This window comes from Nannobrachium achirus (assembly GCF_963921795.1).
Source record: "Nannobrachium achirus genome assembly, chromosome: 5".
Taxonomy (NCBI): Eukaryota; Metazoa; Chordata; class Actinopteri; order Myctophiformes; family Myctophidae; genus Nannobrachium; species Nannobrachium achirus.
Genome location: NC_137814.1, coordinates 69,297,547 through 69,309,634, shown reverse-complemented (window position 1 = coordinate 69,309,634; position 12,088 = coordinate 69,297,547).

Sequence of the window (12,088 nt, the reverse complement as noted above, 5' to 3'; positions counted from 1 at the left end):
CAATCATTACCCATATTATTAATCTATCTATCAAGCAGGGTTATGTCCCCCAGGACTTCAAATTAGTTAAGGTAACCCCCCTGCACAAAAAAAGCAGTAAACTTGACCCTGGCAACTACAGGCCAATCTCAATCCTTAGTACCATCTCTAAGGTAATGGAAGAAATTGTCTATGAACAGGTGGCTAAATATCTTGAAGAGAATAAACTGATCTACGAGTTCCAGTCTGGCTTCAGAGAGTCCCACTCCACAGATACATGCCTCATCTATTTGAATGATTACATCAAACGTGAAATTCACGATGGCAAATATTGCGGCATGGTCATGCTGGACCTCCAGAAGGCATTTGACACCGTCGATCATTCTATTTTGATTGAAAAACTCAAAGCTATTGGTCTTGATAGCACAGCAGTGAGATGGATGCACTCTTACTTGGTGGGGAGGGAACAGATGGTGGAAGTCAACGGAACCCTGTCCCCCCCCCCCCTCCCAGTAAACTGTGGAGTACCTCAAGGGAGTATACTAGGACCACTGTTGTTCTTAATATACGTAAACGACATGTCATCTGCTTGTGACTGCAATCTGTTTCTGTTCGCGGACGACTCGGCTCTCCTAGTCTCAGGCAGAGACATATCGCAGGTTGAAAAGGCCCTTAACTGTGAACTTAATAAGATCTGCACCTGGCTCAATGACAACAGACTCTCAATTCACCTAGGCAAAACTGAATGTATCCTCTTTGGATCTAGTCAGAAACTTAGCCTAGTTGAGAACTTCACAATTAAAGTAAGTGACACTGTGATAGAAAGAAAAAACTACATCTGCTACCTGGGTTGCATCCTGGAGGCTAACCTATCCAGTGAAAAAATGACCACCAAGGTAATCAATAAAGTCAACCAACGAATTCGTTTCTTGCAAAGGGTTGCCCCGCTGATCAATATTAAATCCCGAAAGACACTAGGAGGTGCTCTTATTGGGCCCCTCATTGATTACGGAGTCCTTGTCTGGTATCGCGACGCCTCAGCTGCCTTAAAGTTAAAGCTCCAAACAGCCCAAAACAAACTAATTAGGGTTGTGCTTGGTCTCCCTCCTCAGACCCACCTTACCGATCATCACCACGAAAGCGTGGGATGGCTCAAAGTAGCTGACAGAGTACAGCATCTTGCAATGGGCCTGGTGTACAAGATACACTACACCTCCAAGATTCCCATGTACCTGACAAACTACTTCTTAAAGGTCAAGGATGTTCACAATCACAACACCAGAGGCAGCTCCACTAATCATCATCAACGTAGATTTAACACTAAACAAGGCTCCAACTCGTTCTCCTGCTACACCATCAACATGTGGAACGCCCTTCCACAAGCCCTAAAGGAGAGCAAATCCCTAGCCTCCTTCAAAATTGGTATGAAAAGTCACCTTCAGACAGCTGCTACCCGTGACTTGTAAATAGACTAAGCCCCCATGCTCCCCCCCCCCCTCCTTTTCTCTTTTTTGTATTTGATGTTATGCTTTTGAAACTGATATTATCCTAGATAAAGTACTATGTTCTATCCGTCTGTCTTTCAATGTTATATGAGATACTTAAAGTGTGGTTCCTGTGGAAATAAGCCTCGACTTTCTAGGATCTCCTTTTAGTTGACCTTGTACCAGTGATTTGTACATTTCATGTTGTCATGAAACTGTACTTTTTTCTATTGCAAACTTCTAATAAATTCTTCAATCAATCAATCAAACTCTGGACTCATTTATTAATGCATAATGAATTAATACTATTGATTGATTTGATTGATTTCTTTGTAGAATTAAACAGTAACAGTTGTGTCATTACTCAGTGTGTTTAAGCGGTTATGACTTAATTAATCATATAATATAATATAATCTTTCACACAGTGAAGGAGAGAGGACCAACTGCTGGAGGGAAGGCAGGGGTTGTGTTTACAGTGATTCTCATCTTGCTGGCATCAATACTGGCTGCTTTAATCTACGGGAAAATAAAGACTGGTAAGTCTTTAAAGGTGTATTTCACTTTTGATCGTTTTATCTTCTAATCAGGCTTTTGTGAACACCCTGAACAGTTTTTAATTAGCTTGATTCAATATTTAGATATTTAGCCCCTTTTCCACTGGCCCAACTCCACACCACTCCACACCACACCGCCCACTTGTGCCAGGTTTTCCACTACAAGGACCTGGGTAGAGTGGTGTGAAAGTGGTACTAAACAGGGTACTAAAAAGTATCCACTCTAGAGTAGGTCTGAGCTAGGCCAAACAGGGCCAAACACATCATAATGACTGATCACTCACTGACTTTTCATTTGGACCACCAGGATATAGTTGTAATACATGATAATAGATTCTATTGTGTTATAACCACTATTATAATCTATTATAGTGTATTATAATCATAGTAATACATTAATACTTTATAATGTATTATAAAAACAGTTATAATCCATTATAGTGCATTATAATTAGGATAGTTGTAATACAAATGTATATTGTATTATAATCACAGTTAAAAGGGTCAATTTGTTTCTTACCGATAGGGGTACTTTTGTGTAATGGAAAATGTAGATATTTCTATGTGGTGCGGTGTGGTATGGTGTAGTGTGGTGTGGTGTGGTGCTAAAACTGCAGTCGAAAAGGGGCTAAATGTTACCAGGCCCTCCAGGCCCAGGGCCTCTCCCCACACACACCCATTGTAACTTCAAACTCCATTTTAACCATGATAGATTCATTTAAAAACCATGAATCTATCCTGGTTAAAATGGAGTTTGAAGTTACAATGGGTGTGTATGGGGCCCCCCTCCTGGAGGATGAGGACTGATGGCATTTACATCAAATATCTAAATATTGAATAAAGTAAATTAACAAAGTTTTTTTTTTTTTTTTAAGTGAAATATCTCTTTTTAACTGTTTAACTATCATCTGTGCATCCACACTGACCAACCTCTGTCTCACATCTTTACTGTTACAGAACAACGCAAATACCAAGACACCATGGATTCAGGTGAGAGAGAGAGAGAGAGAGGGAGAGAGAGAGAGAGAGAGAGAGAGAGAGAGGGAGAGGGAGGGGGAGAGGTGGTGTGGTGTGGTGTGGTGTGGTGTGGCGTGGCGTGGCGTGGCGTGGCGTGGTGTGGTGTGATGTGGTGTGGCGTGGTGTGGTGTGCATGTACCGGTATAACATCCATGATGTTCTAGATCAGCGGTAGATCAACCTTAGTTGCAGACAGATTCAGCTGCAGAGATCTGAATCTGTCTTGAGAGGTTACTGAGTTAAATGATCATTACAATGTAATGATGCGAAACCAGGTGTTTGTATGTACAGTATATGAAAGCCAGAATTTGTTGGAATATATTTTTTACGTGTTGCCATCATTAAACATAATGTTGATATGACACACTGATATGTTGATATGACACACAAAGACACATCAAGAAAATAAATGTCCATTCATGTCCAAAAGGTTGCAGCCCTCTGTTCTAGATGTAGCAGAGTTCACTGCAGCAAAGTGCTCTGCATCATCAGTCATTTTGCTCTGATTACATTATGGTTAAATAAAAGTAGATCATGAAAATAGAAGTATAATAAGAATAAATATAGCTGCAAGCAGCGATAAAGTGTCCAAGGCATAAAAAGCAGGAAAGCAAAAAGGCATCAAGGGAAAGCAAAGAAGAATATCAAAGAAAAACTAGAAGCAGTGTTCTTCCGAACAGGACTCCGGCAGGTCGGGTAGGTTTTTTTTGGCCTACTATAATAGGCCAAAGTGAAAAGGGTGCCACGTGTTCTTGGGCCTTTCACGGCAATCGGACGCTGCATGCGGGATTTGAAGCATTTTGCTAGTATGTCGCAGGGAGTTACTCCCAATCCAACCCTTGATGCTGAGTTTCAAGCAGAGAGGAACTGGTCCCATTTTTTAGAATCTTTGGTATGACGCGACCCAGGTTTGAAACCGGATCTACCAGTCTTAGGGCCGACACTCAAACCACTAGGCCACTGAGCTGGTCCAAGATATCATTGCAATCCTTGGAAATCACAACATAGGTGTAGACATGACAGTTTGTATTATAATGCTTGTTTCAGGATTTATGATGCATAATACATTATTTAGTAATGGCGGATATTCAAATACGCATCAAGGGGGGTTGGGGGACATTTTTAGGAAGGCTCCATATCAGACATTGATCAAGGAACCAAACTGTAAAGTCTACCAAATGTCATGGTTTTATGCTTATATAAACCCCAGGCGGGATTAGATCCAACGACCTTCTGCATGAAAGGCATATGCCCTGACCACTACACTACGCAGCCACAGGATCTGTTAACCATGTTTGTTTAAAAAAAAAAGTTCTATGTAGGCTGAGTACCTTGATTTTATTAATTTCTTTTTTATCTTTTGGAGGCTTGGGGTGAAATCAATCTGAGTAAATGTAATTTCTGACATTTTCGAGTGATCATATTTTCTGTCACTCAGAACAGAAAAATAACGGCTGGTAGAGAAGGGCTCATTTTAAACATGAACGTGATCTGGAGTTAGATCAGACGTGTCAACAATAAAGAGTTTGACATACGCACATGCCATGGGCATCCAGGATGTTAACATCAACTCAGCCCGACGTGGGGTTTGAACTCACAACCATCCGTATATCAGGCACAGGCACTGACCACTACACTACAGCAGTCACACATAATGGACCTGTCATTTAAGAAAAAAAAAGTTTCATGTAATGTACTTGACGCCTTCTTTCAAAATGATATAGCGCCCCCCTTTGGCCAATTGGGGTAAGATTGGTTTCAGTGATATTTGGACTAACCCTCTACAGTAGTTCATCATGAAAATTTTACTTTGCATGTATGTGTTAGAGGCAGAAGAATAATTTGCATAAAACTTGCAATATTGATTGAATTATTATAAAAGCATGTTTCAATTTTCCGATCTGATAGATCTTTAGATATTCGTCCAAAGTTCATGTAAAAAAAGTTCCGTGCACGTGACGCGAAAAATCCGGAATAAAAGCGGGTTTAAGCGTTTTACGAACTGCTCCAAATGGTGGAAAATCTAAGGGCGGAGCTTACTTAACAAAGACACAGATGTCTTCCGCTTGAGTCAAGGCACGCGTGTAAGCAAGTTGCATGTCTTCAAACAAAACGAGGCATGACTTATGCCCGTTTAAAGTTTGAGTTTTCAAACGCTTCGTATAGCGCCCCCCTTTGGCCAATTGGAGTAAGATTGCTTTCAGTGATATTTGGACTAACCCTCGACATATTTGCCAAATGCCATGAACGTGTCACTTTGCATGTATGATTTAGAGGCAGAAGAATAATTTGCATAAAACTGCAACATTGAGTGAATTATTAAAAAATAATGTTTCGCTTTAAAGAAAATCCGCCGAGACAGATCTGACCGTATTGGTCCAAAGTTCATGTAAAAAAAGTTTCGCGCACGTTACGCGAAAATCCCAGGAGGAGATAGATTTTTACTGTTTTTCATATAATTCAAAATTGTGGGAGAAGTAAAGGTCAGAGGTCAAAAGTCAGAGCGTAAAAGTTGTTCGGCATGAGGAGACGCATAAGTGTATACAGGTTTCATTGCTGTACCTGAAACAGGGCATGAGCTACACCAGTTCAAAGTTGGCATTTTTCAAAGGCTTCCTACAGCGCCACCCTTTGGCCGATTGTTGCGAGCTTCGCGTTTTAGCCGTTTGGCATAGTCCTCTGCCATACTGCCGAGTTTCGTAAAAAGCGACTGCACGGTCTAGCCGCTAGAGAAAAAGTGGCGGAAGAATAATAATAATAATGAGAAAGTCCAATATCAATGAGTGGCCATTTGCCACTTCGTGGCCTTGGCCACTAATTATTCTCATTGTTATTGTTATTACATGTTTTGCCCTGTCCCTTAAAGGACAACTCCAGACTAATTAACACATTTTCATACTTATATTGAACCCAAATTACTTGCATGGGGTGATTTATTTTTTTCCCACACAAGCCACCATAGTCTGCTGCTAAACAGATGTTATGCTGTTATGTGTTTTACCTAGTCCCAGACAAGACACACTATGATTGGCTAGTACAATAAAGCAATGATTTAATAACATGCTTTTGTTATGAAGTCCTTCAAGTAAACATTAAAGTCATTTTGCTCCAACATTAAATGTCTCTCTTGTGTTTCAGAGATGAGACCATTGAATGAAGGTGGGTGTTTTGTTTTATGGATTACATTATATTCAAAACTATTTCACATCAATCGTCACACTTTTCCTTACATTAAAAAAGACAACTATAGAGGAAAAAACGATTGACTGAATTGAAAATGATAAGAGTGATCATCATTATTATTGTTATTTTCTTTCAAATTAAATTAATTAGTGGAAAAGTATTGATTTTTTTTTTATTTCCAGCAAAAACAGTCCTGCAGTATGTGCTTGACTTTTAATAATGTATTGTAAGAGTAAATAGATTAATGGACTGAAATGACAGTTGCTGTCAACTAGTTAGACAAACATGAAAGACGTAACGCAATAAATAGACCTATATGATATATAAATACAATAAAAAAATATATATATTTCAGGTTTGTATATTGCATATTAGTTACATCATGCAGTGTGTGATCCTCTGTAGTCGCGCAGTCATCTAGTGTGGAAACCATGATTTAGGACAGAAGATTTCAATAAACAGGGCCGTGTAGTCTGAACGATCATGGCGATCTCATGACTACCTGATGACTTTGAAAGTCAAACAGTGTCACGTGCGTGCTATCACTGAGAGGAACTGTCACAAACTGAACTCTTAACACGTCTCTTCACTTTTCTAGATTGTTCCTGTAAAGTCCAGGACCAGAACTCTCACTTATTTACCAGATTTATCCAAATAATCCATGATTAAAGAAACTTGCATTGATGCATGTTTGCAGAACTTCCATCCTTTATACCACTGTTTCTCAAACAGTGGGTCAAGACCCATTTGTGGGTCACGGACAAATATTCATGGGTTGCGAGTAAATCTTCTTATGTTTTTTTATTATATATATATATATATATATATATATATATATATATATATTTAGAAAATAAAAAAGGTAGAAATTCATTTTTTGTCTCTGACTACACCTCACTACCCAATTTTGCAAATATAGTTTAATTCTTCTTTCTTAATTTAACAAAATGTCTTACCAATCATTTTGATTGATAGTAACTTTCAAACAATGTTGACTTAGTCTACTGTCACACCAGTAGTTAGCTTTACAAATGTAAAATACAATGATAACTCTAGTGAGAGTGATCGCCTTCTAAACTTAAAATGATGCAATAATTAACCTGTCATCTTTTCTAACATGGTCTGTCTGTCTGTCTGTCTGTCTGTCTGTCTGTCTGTCTGTCTGTCTGCCTGCCTGTCTGTCTGTCTGCCTGCCTGCCTGCCTGCCTGCCTGCCTGCCTGCCTGTCTGCCTGTCTGCCTGTCTGTCTGTCTGTCTGTCTGTCTGTCTTTCCTCATTCATAGAAGATGAAGATGACATACGGATTGTGATGGTGGGGAAAACTGGATCTGGAAAGAGTGCCAGTGCAAACACCATTTTTGGTTCTCAGGTGTTTCAATCCAAGTTCTCACTAGTATCTCAGACAAAGAGCTGTAAGAAGCTCAGTTGTAGTCGTAAAGTGAATGGTAGAAAGGTTTCTGTTATTGACACTCCAGGCTTTTTTGACACCGGGTTCAGCGAAGATGAAAACCTTAGAGAGATTAGAAAATGTATTTCTCGAGCTGCTCCTGGTCCCCATGCCTTCCTGGCTGTGATCCGACTGGGAAGATTCACAGAGGAGGAGGAGAAAAGTTTGAAAAATACTCAGGAAGCATTTGGACAAATGTCAAATGAATACACCATGATTCTCTTCACTCATGGCGACGAGCTTGAAGGTCCAGTTGAGGACTTGATGAAGGACTCTCCAGAACTACAAGAATTACTCAGCAAGTATAGTGGTTTTTATCATGTTTTCAACAACAAAACTGAAGATCCCTCTCAGGTCACTGAGCTGCTGGAGAAAATCAACCAGATGGTGGAGAAGAACGGTGGAAGTTTCTACACCAACGAGATGTTCCAAAAAGCAAAGAGACAAGGTGAGAGAAAGAAGCCTTTCCTCTTTGCTTTCATTATTTTATTTAGCCTTTATAGGATTAGTCTTGTAGGTATAAGACGACGCACAAAATAGGGCTCAAAGCCCTAAAAGAGTGTGAACTGACCAAAGGACATTAGACAGTAGATATTTCAAGATTGTCAGAATGACTAAATATAGGACAATACAGGACATATTACTACCATAGCATCTGTAAACACAGATCAGAGATAATTAAAATATAATAAAACATTTTAAAATTGGCTACACATCAAAGCAAGAGTTACTGGTAAGAACATCCATGGTATTTTAAAACTCCTCAGAAGCCTATGTTAGTTTGGTCTGCAGGTTGTTTTATGACCAAGACCCAACAGACAGACTTCTCTTACCAGCATCAGATTCTGATTAAAATGGTTACACCGTTAAGGGAGCTGTCATTGGAGTAGTAACTGGTGGGAGTGTCTTGTAATAGGGAGCTGTTATTGGTCAACATCCATCCATGCATCCACCACTCATGTCCTCCACTCATGTCTTAGTGCAGCCTTTTAGCGAAAAGGCAAGGATTAGATGCGAGGACATTAACTCTGTGTACAAATGATCTTGCTGGTCCATTTGGATATATTTGTACACTTTAAAGAGCTACAAATGGATAAATAAACAATGATTTCTCTGTGCAGTTGAAGGTGTGTCACACTGTGTTACCCATTGAGTGTCAAAGCTTAAAATTAGACTGTATATAAGGTATAATATAATCCACAATAGACTGGAGGAAGTCCATACAACAGAGGTCTATAGACAGGCTCTGTATTGGGTCGTTAGCAGGCTTTTCTCCTTGGAGAGAGGAAAGGTTGGGAATGAGGCACGGTCCTGATAAAACATGACCAAGACAGACAGTAATCTTACTGCCTTTGGCCAAAAGGGGTGCTAATAGCTGTTGGGGTGGAAGTGATTCACAGCTTGTTGGGGTGGAAGATAATGTCATGGTTGGGAGGCTCTCTCCATTCCGACATGTCGCCACTCCATAATTGACTTCTTATTGTCGGAGTGGCGACACTTCCATGGGGGTTACGTTTAGGGTTAGGGTTAGAGATAGGGTTAGTGTCGGAATGGAGACATGTCGGAAAGGAGACATGTCGGATTGGAGAGATGCACCCCTCATGGTTAATGATAAAACACCTCATAATGTACAGTATGTTACAGTTTTTCATGATTGTTAACACACGTTTTTCACTACACTAACGGCTTTTTCAAAACTGCACACACAAAACTGAAAACCTCACACACAAAATGCTAAACCTCACACTCCCTTCCCAAGATGATCACTTTGCCATCAAATCACTTAACTGTGTTGACAAAATGGAACTTGTGTTTTCATTTCACCTGACACTCCCTTCCCATGATGACTCTTTGTCATAAAATCACTTAACTGTGTTCACAAAATGGAACTCATGTTTTATTTGGTACACACTGCCATATTTTCAAATGACACATACCTTTCATTCAGTACACACAACTAAGCGTTTGCTGCACCCTACCTAGCATTTACAGCACACTGGAGTGCAAAATTGAAAACACACCATTGAATTGGAACACACCATATGAATGACATTGACTCGGGAGAATGAACTATTTCTCCTTTTGTCAAATTACTCAGTTTGGGCTACTTTTTTATTTGTAAAACATAAAACAGCACACAATATGGCAATATGCATCCAAAAAGTTTTACGTACTTGGGTACATTACAGTATTTACTGTAGATTTAGGCATCATGCCTCTGGTCAGAGATGGGCACAAAATACAAAAAAGTATTTTGAAAATAATCTAAATACTTGGTCAGTACTTGGTCTAATATTGACCAGGATACTATCCTGGTGACAATATCCTGGGCTGGTATTTGTAGGCCTATCTTTGTATTTCAAATCATTTTTGTATTTTGTGCCCATCTCTGCCTCCGGTTCCTGTCTCAATGTTCAGTTGTGCAACAACTGAACATTGTGTATAGTGTTTAGACAACAAGGTACTTGTGTAATTGACATCAGACTTGAATGTGTAGAGTTTTGAATAGTTGTGTGTTGTGTGTTGATACTTTGAGATTTTACGTGAGAAGTGTGTGCAACAACTGAACATTGTGTATAGTGTTTCGACAACAAGGTGATGTGTAATTGACATCCATGTGTTATAGGTTGATGCTTTGAGATTTTACATGAGAAGTGTGTGCAACAACATGACATCAGAGTGTAAAGAAGGAAAATCCGAGTCTAATGCATGAAATGGGAGTGTGAAGTAGTGCCAAATCAGGTCAAGCTATAGGTACATGAAGTGAAGGTTGTGAAAATTGTGCCGAATTTTAGATTTTTGTGTGTTAACAATCGTGAAAAACTGTAATATACATAGTCAATAAGAATAAAACAAATACAGAAGAAATGTAGTGATTTGGACAACAAATAAGTTGTGAGAAACAAGTCATGTTTAATATCTAAAGAACGACAAATGAGCATACTGTTAAGATCAATGTGTGTGTGTGTGTGTGTGTGTGTGTGTGTGTGTGTGTGTGTGTGTGTGTGTGTGTGTGTGTGTGTGTGTGTGTGTGTGTGTGTGTGTGTGTGTGTGCGTGCGTGCGTGCAAATCTATTCCATATTTTAGTTCTATAAAAAATGTCATCAAGAATTACAATTTGAATCTTTTTCCCCCCATACAGGCCTACTGAAGGAGGTAAAAGAACATGTAAGTAAAAGTAGTGAAACATTCACAATAACATGTTGTACAGTAACAGTACTAGGATATAGAAAACTCCTGTGTCTTACAGAGCGTAGTAATAAGTTGTTTAGTTTCCATAACAGCTCATAGTAATACTGTACATGCAGTGTGTTGGGATTACATTGTAGTGTATTATATTATTGTGTGTGTGTGTGTGTGTGTGTGTGTGTGTGTGTGTGTGTGTGTGTGTGTGTGTGTGTGTGTGTGTGTGTGTGTGTTTTAGACATTGTAGTGTATTATTGTGTATGTGTAGCAGACATTGTAGTGTGTGTGTGTGTGTGTGTGTGTGTGTGTGTGTGTGTGTGTGTGTGTGTGTGTGTGTGTGTGTGTGTGTGTGTGTGTGTGTGTGTGTAGCAGACATTGTAGTGTATTATTGTGTGTGTGTGTTTCTAACTCTAAATGTGTCTCTGGTGTTTTTAGGAGCAGCAGTATGAGATGAACAGCAGACCTACAGGTCTCTGTTTGATCATTGGCAATAAGGAGTTTGAGGATGGAGAAGTACGACCTTGGGCAATCCAGGATGCTGGTATGAATGTTGTGTTGATACTGTGACAACTACCTTCATTACTGTTGGTTGTTTATAATGTTGTTTATGTATTAACATGAAAACTAAACTAAATGGATGTTTGGTAATATTTTATATTATTATTTTTTATATTAATATTTTATTATTAGTACTTTAGTGGTGAATGGTAAAAATAGCCAATCTAATAGCTTGAAAAGCTTTGCACCATGATGCATTGTTAGCTTTAGTAATAAGGGAAATAATGATAATCATAAATGCATTTGATTTGTATAGCACTTTTCATTCACAGGGAGTGCTAAGAATTAAAAACATAATCAAACAGATGGAACAAAAACTAATTAAAAACAGAGATAAAAATGGTTTCAAGCATAAATAATATTGATAACAATAAAATATAATTGCAAATTAAAAATAATTAAAGGGTTTTTAGGCGTGTCTTAAATGAGTCCAGTCCAGGCGTGCCTTATGGTTCTTATGTTGTTATGAAGGCCACAGGACATGAAGGCCTGGTCGCCTACTGTTGATTTAGTTCTAGTCAAAGTCTTTTGAACTAGTTGAACTAGTTTTTGACTAGTTTTAGTTGACTAAAAATATCTGTGACAGAATGTTTTATCTGTATCTTACCATCCACTTGAATGGAGACAGATATTTTGTATCTGTTTATCTGGCCCAGTGGGAATGGGCCTTAAATATCATA